Raw genomic sequence first — 15814 nt, forward strand, 5'->3', positions numbered from 1 at the left:
ATAATACCCCTTGTTCCACGGTCTCTACTGAATCCAGCTTAAACCTCTGGAAGTTTTCCGTCAATATATGCTTGTAGCCATTTCTGTATTACTCTTAGTAACACTTTACTCGCATGGGATATTGAATATGTTGTCCTATGATTTACACATTTTGTTGGGTCACCTCTCTTTGGAATGGGCATTAATATGAATCTCTTCCAATCAGTTGGCCACATAGTTGTCTTCTAAATTTCTTTGCAGAGATGAGTGAGTGCCTCCTGTGTTGCCTCACTTTCTTGAAAGATTTCAATTTTTATTCCATCAATTCCTGATACCTTGTTCTTTGCCAATTCCTTCAATACACCTTGGACTTCTTCCTTCAGTAAATTGGATCTTGATCATATGCTATCTCTTGAAGTGGTTGAACATCAACCATTTCCTTTTGGTACAGTGACTCTGTGTATTCCTTCCATCTTCTTTTGATGCTTTCTGGATCATTCAAAAATTTGCCCAGAGAATCCTTTAATAATGAAAGTCGAGGATTGATTTTTTTCTTTAGTTCCCCCAGCTCAAGAAGTGCTGAGCGTGTTCTTCCTTTTTGGTTTTCTGATTCCAGATCTTTGCACATTTTGTTGTAATATTTGGCTTTATCTTCTCGAGCTGATCTTTAAAATTTTCTGTTCAGCTCTTGGACCTCTTCATTTCTTCCATTTGTTTGCTTTAGCATCTTTACGCTGGAGAGCAAGTTTCAGTGTCTCTTCTGATATCCATTTTGATCCACTTTTCCTTCTTTCTTGTATTCTTAATGACTTTATGCTTTCTACCTATATAATGTTCTTGATGTCATCCCACAACTCTTCTGGTCTTCGGTCTTTAGTATTTAATGTATCAAATCTGCTCTTCAGATGGCATATATTCAAGTGGGATATATTCAGGTGGGATATATTCAAGGTCATATTTTGTCTCTCGTGGACTTATTTTCATTTTCTTCAGCTTCAGTTTGATTTTGCATATGAGCAATTGATGGTCTGTTCTACAATCTGCCCCTGGTGTGGCACTGTGGGCTCGTGTGTCAGACTGCAAAGTCATTTGAATTGTATGGTCAGTGGTTCAAGCTCACCAGCTGCTTCTTGGGAACCGTAACTGGGTCGCTGTGGGTCGGAATCAACTTGACAGCACTTAAAAACAACATATATATATATATGTATACACACACACACACATATACATGTTTCAGTGATTTTCCATCTAAGACATGTAGAACCTAGAGAGTGGTGTTCTAGAGAAACAAAATCATAAAGATGAGTTTTCTAAATGGGTTCTTAAGTTTGACGAATTTAAATGGCACTAATTTAAAAGTCATGTCTGACTTCCACTTCACAGGAAGCAGCCTGATTTTGAGTTTGGTCATCTTTTCCTCTTGTGAAGTCAGAGGAAGTCAGACATGGTCCCCACTTGGTTCAAGCAGTTGGCTCTGTGAGCAGGATTCATTGCAATGGCTCCAGTACTATGAATTCATGACAGTTTGCAAGAGAAAGTATGAAAGGACGTGGGATAAAATATTTCAGCAAAGAGGACAGCAGCAGCTTCTGGAGTTGCCTGGAGCCAGTGACAAGCTGGTTAAACAGGGCTGATGGCAGGGCCAGGGCCTACTGGAATTTACCCTGCCAGAGGCCCAAGGCCATAAGCATATGAATGGGGTTAGTCCAAAGGAGAAGAAACATTGAAATTGAGTGTTTACAGCCCAGACAATCATATACAGCTTTGCTATGAGCAGAAACTAACTTGATGGCACACAGCAGCAGCGCTATTGTAAACTAGACATACATGTGTGGTAGAAATGAAGATTGGGTGTGATGCTTACCAAGAGCTTATAAGCCTGCTTTCAACCTGAACTTGACTGCATTTGTTAAGAGGGGAGTTAGAAGTTGCCTGGAGAAAAAAATGTTGTGTTGTTGTTATGTGCCATGGAGTTGGTCCCAACTCATAGTGACTGTACAGGGTTTCCAAGGCTGTAAATCTTTACGGGAGCAGAAAGCCTCATCTTTCTCCCACGGAATAGCTGGTAGTTTCGAACTACTGACCTTGCAGTTCACAGCCTGACTCATAACCACTACACTACCAGATAGGCTTCTTTAAGCCTTTGTAGAGTATGTGACCTTAGGTAGAATCCTGAGCCCCACCCAGAAACGTCCCATTAGGGTTGGCACATTTGCATTTGAAAAGACAAGCAGACCAACCCAGAATATCTGGGAGAACAGGAGATACAAGCAGAGGAAGAAAAGCAGACCATTTGGCATTTTGAGTTTCAGAAGCATCAAGGCAAGGAAAGTCGACCCATCAGAGAAAACCCCCTTCTAGAACTGAAAGTTTAAGGGAACTGGTGAGCAGCATGCTTGTTGCTGACCATCTGGATCTACGTGTAATTGAAATTGGGGAAAATGCAGCAATGAAGACATGTCTGAGTTTGGACATGTTCCATTGGGACCGGTTGATCTTGAGATTAAGAGAAGAGGGAAGGTTGCCTGGTCTGAAGTTTGGGGAGTTGTAAACTCCTGAATCCATGGGCACTGACCTACTCCATGGGAACTAGGGCTGGGAGTGAAGTGGCCAGCTGGTCTGAAGTACAAGGTGTGTGTGAACTCCCAGACTTGCAGCTGGTACCCATTTGACCTCACTTGGATGGCTAAGGTTAAGTTGACCAGAACCTAACCAAATGAAGATAAAGATGTTTGATTCTATGAGCAAGTGTCAATTGGTATAATTAGATGAACTGGACTTTTGCTTATGGATGCAGTTACTCAAAATTCCAACTGAAATGGAAGATACCTCAGAACACAGAATGTGCTTGTCTCCTCAGTGTACTGGTTTGATAGAAATGGGCAATTTAGACATTAGCTATCAAAAATGGGAAGGGGGAGATAAAGGCATGAAATGGCTGGCTTACAAGGTTTCATGGGTGTGTTTAGTTTTAGAATGAGGGGACAAAGGAGAATCCCCACTGACTAGTTTTCCTCTTTTCCAGATGAATACGGTGAAAGGGGGTGGGGGGATGATGCTGATAGGATTTTATGATTTCAATTGTAAGCAATTGTCAGTAGGATTAATTGTGGTTGTCAAAACTATAATTGTAGAAGATGTGTAGAGGAAAAGTCGGGAATAGTTATCTTTCATTTCAGAAACAGATGATCCCGGGATCATCATTAAGGAAGAACATGAGTGAAGTTTAGGATCCTTGCCTGGAAAAGTGGCCACAGCAGAGATGGAGGTAGAGGCAGTGGCATGGAAACAGAGCAGCTATAGGCTCTAGGCCCAGGGATTGACTAAGGCTGTGTGCCTAATGGCAGGAGGCTGGCTTGCTGAATGTTCCCTTTAGACAATTAAATGAATACAGTTTTTGTTTTTGTTTTGTTTTGTTTTGCATGTGTGCATCAGTTTTTTGCTTTCTTAATTTGTGGCACAGAAGATGAAAATGGGGCACTGCATTTTTGGTTGTACATGTTTAGTTATATCATATTAGATGAAAGTATGACTTTACAATTTTTCTTTATTTAGAGATTACACATGTAGTTTATTGGTCTCAAGCTGACAAGGGTGGACTGTAATGGTTAGGGTTCTAACTGCAGTTTAGCAGTTGAGATGTGCTTATTCCCATGGTGATGAAACCTAATTCAGGCATAGTTAACTCTGATGAGTGGCTGTAAGCAGCCAATCAATTAAAGGGATGCTTCCTTGGGGGTGTGGTCTGTTCCCAATATTATGGATATGTGAGATGGATTATCTCTCTGTCTTCTGCTGGGGACCTTGTTGTTGTTGTAAAGTACCATGTAGTCCGTTCCGACTTATAGTGACCCTACACAACATTTCCGAGGCTGCAAATCTTTACCGGAGTAGAAAGCCTCATCTTTCTCCTGCAGAACAGCTGGTAGTTTTGAACTGCCGACTTTGAGGTTAGCAGCCCTATTCATAACCACTACGCTACCAGTAAACCATTTCCTTGATAATAAACTTCTCATTTTATATATGTTTCACTGGTTTTGCTTCTCTAGAAAACCCAACCTAAGACAAGGAGCAAAGTAAATGAATCTTGTTTATCACCTTATTATTAAATCTGTTTTAAGATAGCTTTCAGTAGGCTTATTCACTCATTCATTCATTCAACAAACATTAACTGAGCATTTCCTATGTACTTGGCACTGCCCTAGACTTTGAGCTGCGTCTATAAACAACACAGGCAGATTCCAGTCCTTGCAAAGCTTACATTTTAATGAAGAAGTCAGAAAATATGCAGAAAGCAGAATAGATTAGTATATTAGATAGCCTACTAAAAGGTACTAAGTGTCCTAGGGAAAGCAGAACAAGATAAGGGCTACTAGGGTCACTCTGCGATGGTTACGATGTGTCATGGATTAGATCTTGTTTCCCCCCAATTTTGTGCCACATCCTGACCCTTCAACTGTGGATAGAATCCTTTCTGGAAATATGGTTCTCTTTATTATGTTAATGAAGCATGTCAATGTCGGATGTGTCCTAGACCTAATCACTTCTCAGTGAATTACAAAAAGAGCCAATTCAGTACAGAAGTAAACATAAGTGAGGAAAGATATATACCAGGTGAAGATTATATATATATATATATATGATATATACACCAAGGAAATGAGGAAGGTAGAGGCTACAAAAGATATATATACCAGGTGAAGATCACCAAGGAAATGAGGAAGATAGAGGCTACAAAAGACAAATAAGGATCTTCTTCTAGAGCTGACAGAGGGAGAACCTTCCCCTAGAGCCAGTGCCCTGAATTGTGACTTCTAACCTCCAGAACTGTGAGAAAATAAATGTATGTTCTTTAAAGCCACCCCCTTGTGGTATTTCTGTTACAGCAATACTTGGGAACTAAGACACATGTTAGTGTAGCTCTGGTAGTATAGTGGTTACAAATCGAGCTGCGAACCACAAGGTCAGCAGTTCGAAGCTACCAGCTGCTCCGCAGGAGAAAGATGAGGCTTTCTGCTCCCGTAAAGATTTACAGCCTCGGAAACCCTGTACAGGGTCACTATGAGTCGGAACCAACTCGACGGCACTTAACAACGACAACAACAAGACACATATTAAATGGAATCCCCGGGAGATGCAGACAGTTAAAGTGATCGACTGCCACCTCAACAGTGTCTTGGAAGAAAGGGGTTTGGGGATCTACTTCAGCCACTGAAAACCTTATGGAGCTCAGTTCTACTCTGACAACACACAGGGTTGACATCAGTTGGTATCGACTTGATGTCAACTGGTTTTCATTTTTATTTTTCTAAGTACTAAATGAAGTCCTGATATGGCACTGCAGGATAATGCACCAGACTGCAAAGTCAGTTTGAACCACAATGTTGGCTGCTCAAACCCACCAACCACTCCTAGGAAACCCTAGACAGGGTCACTGTAAGTTGGCATCTACTAAACACTCAATGGTACTTAACAACAACAAGTAAGTGCAAAAACGAGGAGGTGAAGAAGTGAGACACACAGATATGTCAGGAAAGACTGATGTAGCCGAAGCGAAGGCCAGCCCAGATATCATCCAGAAACAACAAGGAGGCAGGGAGGCTGAGGGTTATGGTGGTAGAGGATGAGAGCGGACAAGGGTGGGGGTACGGCTGCTGGTCATAGAGGGCTCTATAGGCTATCTGTGAAAGGTGGAAAGCCACTGGCAGGTTGGTACAGAAAAGAGACTGGCTCCAGCTTTGATTTTAAAAGGTTCCCACTCCAGCTACTGTGTTAAGACTAGATGTAGGTGGGGTGGATATGGAGGTAAGTGGAGAGACAGAGGATCAGGAGCAAAAGCAGGAAGACAAGTGAAATACTGTGGAACTAATCTAGGCCGAGAGATTAGTGGTTGAGCTAGGGATGTAGCAGCTGAGCCTCTGAGATGTGACAATTCTGGAAATATTTTGAAAGTCGAACCTCTGGAATTTTTGGATGGATTAAATATAGACTACAAAAGATACTATTTCTCTGCTATTCATAAGGTTTTCAGTGACTAAATATTCGGAAGTAGTTCGTCACTCTTTCTTCCTAGTCTGTCTTCGTCTGGAAGCTCATCTGAAACCTGTCCAACAGGGTGACCCTGCTGGTATTTAAAATACTGGTGGCATAGCTTTCAGAATCACAGCAACTCACAGGCCACCATAGTATGACAAACTGACAGAAGAATCGGTACCGACTGGATGGCACCTAACAACAACAATGACAACAACAATGAAAGACAGAGAAGAGTCCAGGGTAACTCAAAGGCCTAATAAAATGACCTGAGCATTTTATTATCAAAGACAAACAATTCCTCACTTTCTCATAATGAAGACCAGCAAGAGTCCTTCTCTGTCCACAACCTCCTCCTCCTCCTCCCTGGCTCCCTCATACAGATACTATCACAGTCACCCTAGACTTATAGGGTGTCATGCACATCTAGCGGTCCTTCAGTGGCGCAAATGGTTTGCTCTGGGCTACAAACCTAAAGTCGGAAGTTCGAACTCACCCCGTGGCACCACAGAAGAAAGTTCTGGAAAACTGCTTCCATATAAATCGCAGCCGAGAGACCCCTATGGAGTGCAGTTCTACTCTGTAGCACATGAAGTCACCATGACTTAGAATCAGTGGGTTTGTTTTTTCTTCTTTTTATGCATATTTCTTTCTTTAATAGTGGAATCTGTTCTAAATTCTATTCTCTAAGTTTCCGGGAGAGTTAAGAGTTCTAGTATTATGGGAGTGATGAACCACTGTATTGTTCATGGTTTTAGAAATATTGATTCTGCTTCAGTTCCTTAGACAGAATGGGTTAAACACAAACTTCATGGATTAAGGAAATTTCATGCATATTTCTGAACCGATCTGAAAAATTGGTTTATTAGGTCACACATCAGTTACAACCTAACCCAGGCCCCGAAGTTCATATTTGCTCTTTTTACAAAGGCACCTCATTAAATCACTGTCTAGTCTGGTACGGGCTTTATTGGGACATAAATTCATTTCACTAAACCAATAAATGCTAATTATTCACCCTGGAGAATCTCGTTGGTCTGGCTTTACCCTGCTCAGGTTCTGGGGGCTGCCATCAATTACTCACGTTCAGGTTTATATGTCATTATAGAATCGCTTTAGCTAGAACTAACGGGAATTGAAAGGACAATAAAGTTAAGTGTCATTCCAAAGAGAACATACAGAAGAGGGCATTCACCTGAACCCCATTATTCTTTTCTATAAATTAAAAAACCTGGCATTCTGCAGCAGCAATCCATTATATTTAGATTCTCTGCAGAAGCCGAGGCAGGTGGCAATGGGTACTAATGCAGGTCGCTGGAGGACCTGGGAGGGGCACAAGCTTGGACTCTGAAGGTTTAGCTTTGTGACCGGCTTTACAAGAACTAAAGGAGTCCTGGTGGCATAGTTGGTTATATAAGGAACTGGTACCTTCAGGGTCAAGGAACTCTGATAAGGTAGTGGTTACGAATTGGGCTGCTAACCTCAGGGTCACGAGTTCGAAACTACCAGCTGTTGCACAGAAGAAAGATGAGGCTTTCTGTTCCCGTAAAGACTGACAGCCTTGGAAATCCTGTAGAGGGTCATTATGAGTTGGAATTGACTCCATGGCACATAACAACGACAACAACAACAACAACCTTCAGGGTCAGCAGTTTGAACCCACCAGTTGCTCCTTGGGAAAAAAGATGAGGCTATCTGCTCCTGTAATGATTTGCAACTTTAGAAACCCAAAGGGGCAATTCTTCCCTGTGCTATATAGTTCACTATGAGTCAGATCAAAATCAACTCATTATTGTTAAGTGCAGTCAAGTTGGTTCCCACCCATAGTGAAGATTTCCGAGGAGCAGCTGGTGAGCTTGAACTGCCAATGGTGACTTTACATTCCAGTGCATTAACCCACAGCACCAAACCAGAAATCAATTCATAATGTTGATCAACTCATAGAGTTGAATCAACTCAATGGCAGTGCATTTTGCAAGAACGAAGGAGCCTTGGTGATACAGTGAGTTGAACACTGAGCTGCTAAATGCACAGTCAGAGGTTCAAATCCACTAGCTTCCTTGGGATAAAGAAGAGGCTGACCATTCCTGCAAAGATTTACAGTCTTGGCAACCCTGTGAAGCAGTTCTACGCTATCTTAAGGGGTCACTATGAGTCTTGTAATGACTAAGTATGCTCATTTTAGGCAATGGTCTAATGTCACGGAGTACTCAGGTTTTTTTCATCTGCAAAATGAGCATAAGTCCCATCCGTTGGGGGCAAATTACCTAAGATCGCTCTTGAGGGTGAGGAGACCTGCTCAAAGCAGGGGCTTTCTTTCTCTCTGTTTCTCCATCATTCATTGCCCCAGTGGCCTTCCATTGTCATCAAGTGATTTAACCTCGTTGTGCTTCAATTTTCCCCTTTAAAAAATGGGGCTGATCACATCTCACCTCCATTTTAACCTCACAAAGTACACTGATGCGGATCGTCTCTTGAAAGTTCTTAGCATTTGACCAGAAACAGGGGTCAATCTGAGAAGAATGTAATACCATGGAAACAGGATTCCATTTTTTAAAACAAAGGCATTATCTCTCCCACCAAATGTTCTTTCCTATGATGGAAAGTGTCTCTTTAAAACCATCAGCTCTTTTTTTCCCCACCCCCTTGAATAGAAAATGGCTTCTTTTCTCAGAACCATATATAACTTCAGAAGCAAGGGGGAAAAAGCCGAATTGGCAAAAAAGTAGAGGTGAATTGAATGCCTCCACATCCCATTCAGGATAAACTGCCCTTGGTGTAAAACAGTCAGTAACATTTTACAAGGAAAAAGTGAGGATAAATGACTGTAATCCCAGGATGGTGCTCCTGATGGCTTTTTATAAACCATGCACGCTGCCTGGACACCTCTGTGCCTGCCAGTCTAGCTCCGAGTGAGTGCGTGAGCAGGGCGCCAAGCCAGCCAGGACAGTATGTCTGCCAGCAGCATGGCTAGACCTGCTCCATCTGCAGGCCACAGAGCCTCCTACAAGCCCTGCTCCCTTCTGAAATGCCAGGAAATCCTACAGCCACACTTAGACCTGGAGAGCTGGAAAGAGCCCGGTGCTGAACATATGAATAGATCTGAGCTTTGAAGTCAGAGCTTTGAAGTCATGGGGAAGTTAACTCAGATAGTAATAAACAGTGTGACTTTGAACCATTTCCTCCTACTGTTAAGGGGAGATTGAAAACTATAACACACTGGATGATTTTCATTCTGAATAGACTCCACAGCAACTAAGAACAACCACCACATCTAGCCATCACATTTTGTCAGTGGAGGCTTGAATGTTATATACTGCTGAATAGGTCTCTGCAGAGCTTCTAAACTAAGAACAACTAGAAAAAAGGCCTCGGATTCTACTTTGGGAAATCAGCCAATGAAAACCCCATGGATCACATCTGTGACTAGTCATGGAGACGACAAAGGACCTGGCAGTGTGTCATTCCATTGTGCACAGAACCACCTCAACTACATAGGTGGATGGAAAAACAGCAATGTCTTCATCAGGTAGAGTACCCTTGGTTTCTCATTAAACCCAAATTCCCATGACTATCAAAACAAGAAAGAGGTACTCAAGCTTACTGCATAATATATTTTGATTTTAGAAAACCATTTTGATAGTTGCTGATTTCCTCATGAGCTAGACAGAGAAACACAGGATGGAAAATAATACAATTTTATGAATTAATTGCTAGTTGGGAAATGCTAATTCCAAGGGCTGGTGTCATATTTTAGGGAAGTTTCTAGTGGCATGCCAGAAGATGACACATTCTCTCTCTGCTCCTTTTCTAATGGGCATTTCAAAGACTTTGAGGAAGGAACAGAAATATGTTTATCAAAAGTGAAGATGCCATGAGACCAGAAGAACTGATGGTGCCTGGCTACCATTACTGAACATTTTGATTGAAGATTCCATGAAAGAATCGTGATTAAATGGTGAGAAATATAGAACAGAATTTCAATTTTTCATGGACTCTAGATTTGCTGGAGGCATGGAGGGTAGATGAGCCCCTGAAACTATGACCCTGAGATGATCTTTCAACCTTAAACCAAAAATATCCATTAAGGTCATCTTAAAAGCAAACAGTAGTTTAACTTTCCTCTGGTAGCATAGTGGTTACGAATCAGGCTGTGAGCCGCAAGGTCAGCAGTTTGAAACTACCAGCTGTTCCGTGGGAGAAAGATGAGGCTTTCTGCTCCCATAAAGATTTCCAGCCTTGGAAACCCTCCCTGTACAGGGTCGCTATGAGTCGGAACCAACTCCACAGCACATAACAACAACAACAACAGTTAAGAGAAAGAAGCCTGACTTGAGCATCATGCACATTTAAGAATTATCTTTGTTGTTGCAGTTAAGTCGGTTCCAACTTGTAGTGACCCTGCATAGGGTTTTTGAGAAGCAGCTGGTGGGTTTGAACTGCCGACCTTGTGGTTCACAGTCCAGTGCTGAGCCTACAGTGCCATACTAGGAGTTGAAAGAATTATCTACAAGGGATAAAACTGAAACCAGCAACTCCAAAAATAGGAACCTTAGGAGTCAAAGAATTTATGTTAATGGAGGAAGAACAACACAGAAAAGGAGGGTGAAATAGTTGCACAACTGAAAGCAAATGATCACTATCACTTGGCTCTACATGTAGAAATTGTTGAGTTGGCAAATGTCTTATTGTGTATATTCTCAACAACATCAACAAAATAAATAAAATTTAAGGGGGGAAGTCAAGATGACACCAAGTTAGGAGAAATGCCTAGCTCTCAGGAAAAAAAAAGAAAGAACACCAAATTCAAATAAAATTAAATGAAACAAGAGCAAAGAAAAATCTTGCATTTAGGTTTAAGTAATTTATTACAATATATTTGAGGAAGAACGTAATTGGTAGTGGTTTATGTGAAAAAGAAATATAAAAGGGCTTCAAAAAGCTAATGGAAAAAATGGAATTAAAAGATAATAGAACTTTTTCAAGCCCCTTTTTATTTAACTCCATGATATGATTGCTGAACAACAAAAGAATTAACTCATGAAATTGTTATGACTTCACATTCTTTAATCAAAGTAAGAAGAAGTTAATAAATTAATAAGCACATGGAAACCTGGCTCATATTTCTGGATGGGTAAGGTCAGGAGTGATGGGGTTAGTCAGAGTAAGAATCCTGAAGCAGGATTTCATAGGGTCACCACAACCCACTACCACAAGGATGCCTTACACTCTCTCTTAAATACTGTGTTCCTTGATACATCCTCTCCCATTTCCAATAATGGTTGTCTACCTCCTAGAATGTCTGCTGATTCCCGCATTCCATTGGGTCACCTCTCTTTGGAATGGTCACAAATATGGATCTCTTCCAATAAGTTGGCCTAATAGTTGTCTTCCAAATTTCTTGGCAGAGATGAGTGAGTGCTTCCTGTGATGCCTCACTTTCTTGAAAGATTTCAATTTTATTCCATCAATTCCTGGTGCCTTGTTCTTTGCCAATTCCGTCAATGCACCTTGGACTTCTATTTCCTTCTTCCTAAATCTCTGGACCTAACTCATAGCACATTCCTTCTTACATGGACTCCTTCAGTATCATTGGCTCTTGATCGTAGGCTACTTCTTGAAATGGTTGAACATCAACCATTTCCTCTTGGTACAATGACTCTGTGTATTCCTTCTATCTTCTTTTCATGCTTTCTGCATCATTCAATAATTTGCCCAGAGAATCTTTCAGTAATGAAAGTCAAGGCTTAAATTTTTTCTTCAGTTCCCTCAGCTTGAAAAATGTTTTTTTTTTTGTTTTCTGATTCCAGATCTTTACACATTTCCTTGTAATATTTGGCTTTATCTTCTTGAACTGATCTTTGAAATGTTCTGTTCAGCTCTTGGACCTCCTCATTTTTTCCATCTGCTTTAGCATCTCTATGCTGGAGAGCAAGTTTCAGAGTCTCTTCTGACATCCATTTTGATCTTTCCTTTCTTTCTTGTCTTCTTAATGACTTTTTGCTTTCTATCTGTATGATGTTCTTGATGTCATCCCACAACTCTTCTAGTCTTTTGTCTTTAGTGTTTAATATATCTAATCTGTTCTTCAGATGATTTCTAAATCCAGGTGGGATAAATTCAAGGTCATACTTTGGCTCTCATGGACTTGTTTTCATTTTCTTCAGCTTCAGTTTGAATTTGCATAGGAGTAATTGATGGTCTGTTCTACAGTCTGCCCCTGGCCTTGTTTTGACTGATGGTATGGAGCTTTTCCATGCTCTCTTTGCACAGATGTAGTCACTTTGATTTCTATGTATTCCATGTGAGGTCCATGTGGTGAGGTCCATGTGCATAGTCATCTCTTATGCTGTCTAAAGAAGGTATTTGAAATGAGCAAATCATTGATTTTGCATAATTCTATCATGTGTTCTCCATCATCATTTCTATCACTAAGGCCATATTTTCCAACTACTGCTCCTTCCTCTTTGCTCCTAATCTTTGCATTCCAGTCACCAGTAATGTAATTGAAGTGTTGAAGAACAAAGATGTCAGTTTGAGGACTAAGGTGCGCCTGACCAAAGCAATGGTATTTTCAATAACCTCATATGCATGTGAAAGCTGGACAGTAAATAAGAAAGACCGTAGAAAAATTGATGCTTTTGAGTTCTGGTGTTGAAGGAGAATATTGAAAGTGCCATGGGCTGCCAAAAGAACCAATAGATCCATTCTGGAAGAAGTGTAGCCAGAGTGCTCCTTGGAGGCCAAGATGGCCAAACTTCACCTCTCATAGTTCAGGCATATTGTGAGGAGGGACCAGTCACTGGAGAAGGATATCATGTTTGGTAAGGTGGAGGGACAGAGAAAGACCCCCAACGAGATGGATTGGCCAAGTGGCAGCATCGATGGACTCAAGTGTGGCAACAGTAGTGAGGTTAGCCCAGGATTGAGCAGTGTTTCGTTCTGCTGTGCATAATTTCACTATGAGTCGGTACCGAATCAATGGCACCTAACAACAACAACAACAACCTCCTATGAAGATCCATCAGGTGGCTCTGACATCATCTGTCACCTCGTTAATATGATTGACAGAGCCACTCTGACTACTGCATGCTGTGACTTAGAGAAATTCTAGACCCCACCAACTCTTTGTTCCCCATGGCTCTGACACCCTCCCCAGTGCTCATTATTCTGGCAAACTGGTGCTTGTTGACATTTTCTTATATTAGGAGTCCATCCTGTGACCTCTTGATTCCACATGTAAATAGACAAAGTGATTCTGCATGTAATTAACCAAAGGGTAAAGTTCTCCAGATAAGCTGGACTTGTCTGCATGCTCAGTATATATTTTTTAGGGGCTTGCATTGCACATATGGTCCTTCTGCATTAAAACTCTGACCAAATCAAAAAAGGTCATAACGTGTGTATGTCATTGATGATCAGAGACTATTCTCTAGATATGGCATTGTAAGGAGATTACCAAACTGGAATGTTTACAGCAGGTGGAAACCATATATTAGAAGAAATGGCTGAAGGGCTTGGACTATTTGGTTTGGAGAATGATTTCCTGGAGATAGGATACTTTTCTTCAGTCATCTGAAGGGGCATCACATAAAGAAAAAGGTAATAAGCTTATTCTGTACATCTCTAACACAAATAACTAGGAGTTAAATATCTAAGGTGCAATGAAGCACATTTTGGTTCATGGCAAGGCAGTCCTTCTTAACAATTAAAACCATCCATAAGTGAAATGAGCTGCCTAGAAAAAGCAATGGTTTTCCAGGCACTGGAGGAGTTCCCAGCATCTTCCTGAAGGCCACAGGGCAGAAGTGTTGCCAAAAATACTTCTGCTTTAGTAGGAAGTTGGACTGGATGTTGGGTTCATTCCAGGCGAGAGGATCTGTGAGCAGCTGGGTCTTTGTTTAGACTGTTCAGGTGGAAGTGCATGAGTTCCTGAAGGTCAAAGGCAAGAAAACACAGAGTACTTGAGTGGTTATCAAGTCTAGTCCCCTGCTCTTACTACATGAAATTGATAAGACTCTAAAAATTACTTTATTCACTAGATAGACTATTCTAGTTTGTTTCCCTTACCAGAAAGACTTCTGTTTTCTTCTTCCTAAATCTCTGGACCTAACTCATAGCACATTCCTTCTGACTTTATGCTCCAAGAATATGAAGAACAATCAATCATATTTCTCATTATACCGATTCATACATAAGGGCTTTTCTGTTTTGTGCTGAGAAATTCCAGTTGATTTGCTGTTCTCTTTGAACATTCTTTCTAATGGTCACTTCCTCCAAGTTCCTCTAAAAAGTCTATAAAACCAAGCACAGAACTTCCAATGACTCCTTGTTTTCACAGAACTTTCAGTGACTCCCTGGTTCCCAAAGTATGCTCCAGGAAACACTAGTTAATAATAGGCTTTGGTGTTTGTTGTTGGGTAAGTGTTCTTCACCAAATGAATCTAAAGTATCCCTGACTAAGCAGAGCTAATAAGATTTCTCAGTATCCTTTGTGCATATAAATATCTTATTGTTGATATGTGCAATCAAATCAATTCTAACTCATAGCAGCCCTATATGATAGAGTAGAACTGCCCCCACAGGGTCTCCTAGACTGTAATCTTTTTGGAAACAGGTTACTGGTGGATTTGGATGATGGACCTTTAGGTTAGCAGTCAAGTGCCTAGCCACTATGCTACTGGAACTTCTATGACTCTCTTAGAAGATGACAAAGGAGACGCTCGGTGTTCAGTAGTGAAACTCCACACTTCACGCAAGAAATGCTGCATTGCATCCTCAGCCAATACGCCTCATGTGCAGCCACCTCCCATCTGTCTACGGAGGTTTACACTGTGTTGCTGTGATACTGAACAGGGTCCAGTCCTGGTGATCGACTTCTGTAGATCTGTCCATGAAAACTCTATGGGTCACAATGGCCCAGCCTCTAACTGATCATGGGGATGGAGCACAGGGTCACCATGAGTCAGGAGCCAACTTGATGACAGCTAACAACAACAAAAGACTATGATATAGAATATTTTGTTGTGAAGTGCCGTCGAGTCGGTTCCAACTCACAGGACCAAGTTATAGAGTTTTTGAAGAGCAGCTGGTGGGTTTGAACCACCAATCTTGCAGGTCAAACTGACCTTGCAGTCCAGTGTTTATCCTCCAGAGACACACCAAGACTCCAATATAGAATATGTTATTGTTGTTAAGTGCCATCAAATCAGTTCCGACCCACAGTGACCCTGTATGGGGTTTCCAAGGAGCAGCTGGAGAGCTTGAACCACCGACCTTGTGGTTCAAACAACTTTGCAGTCCAGTGCGTTAGCCCATAGCACCACACCAGGACTCCTAGCATCTCTCAAAGTTAGTGCCACATGGGTCTCTTGCAGAGCATCTCAAAAACCTAATGTTTCACAGAATACAGTCTGGGAAGTGCTCTTGCATAAAACGATGTCCAAATCCCTACACCTACTTTTCATATCTCTCCATACTGAAAATCTCTTCTCTCTGTTTGACCAAGTCTCCCTCTCTTTCCCTACAGAGCCTCCTCTGCAGCCAAGCTATAATGCTACCTACCCTCCATCAGCCACACACACCAACCGCCCTCTCACTTCCAAGCTAGCTCCCAGCCAGGGTTCAGTCCCAACTCGAGCTGAAGTGGTGTTGTGGGTAATCCATTATGAGAGATGTAAGTGATCAGGCTCAATTAATGCAGTCTCTTCATTCAATACATAAATCAACTAAGATTCACAAGAATTGGCTAGTCCACATGACACAGCACATAATAGCTACAGAGCTATAGTGCTCTTTACAG

This window comes from Chrysochloris asiatica, unplaced genomic scaffold (assembly GCF_000296735.1).
Source record: "Chrysochloris asiatica unplaced genomic scaffold, ChrAsi1.0 scaffold00022, whole genome shotgun sequence".
Lineage (NCBI taxonomy): Eukaryota > Metazoa > Chordata > Mammalia > Afrosoricida > Chrysochloridae > Chrysochloris > Chrysochloris asiatica.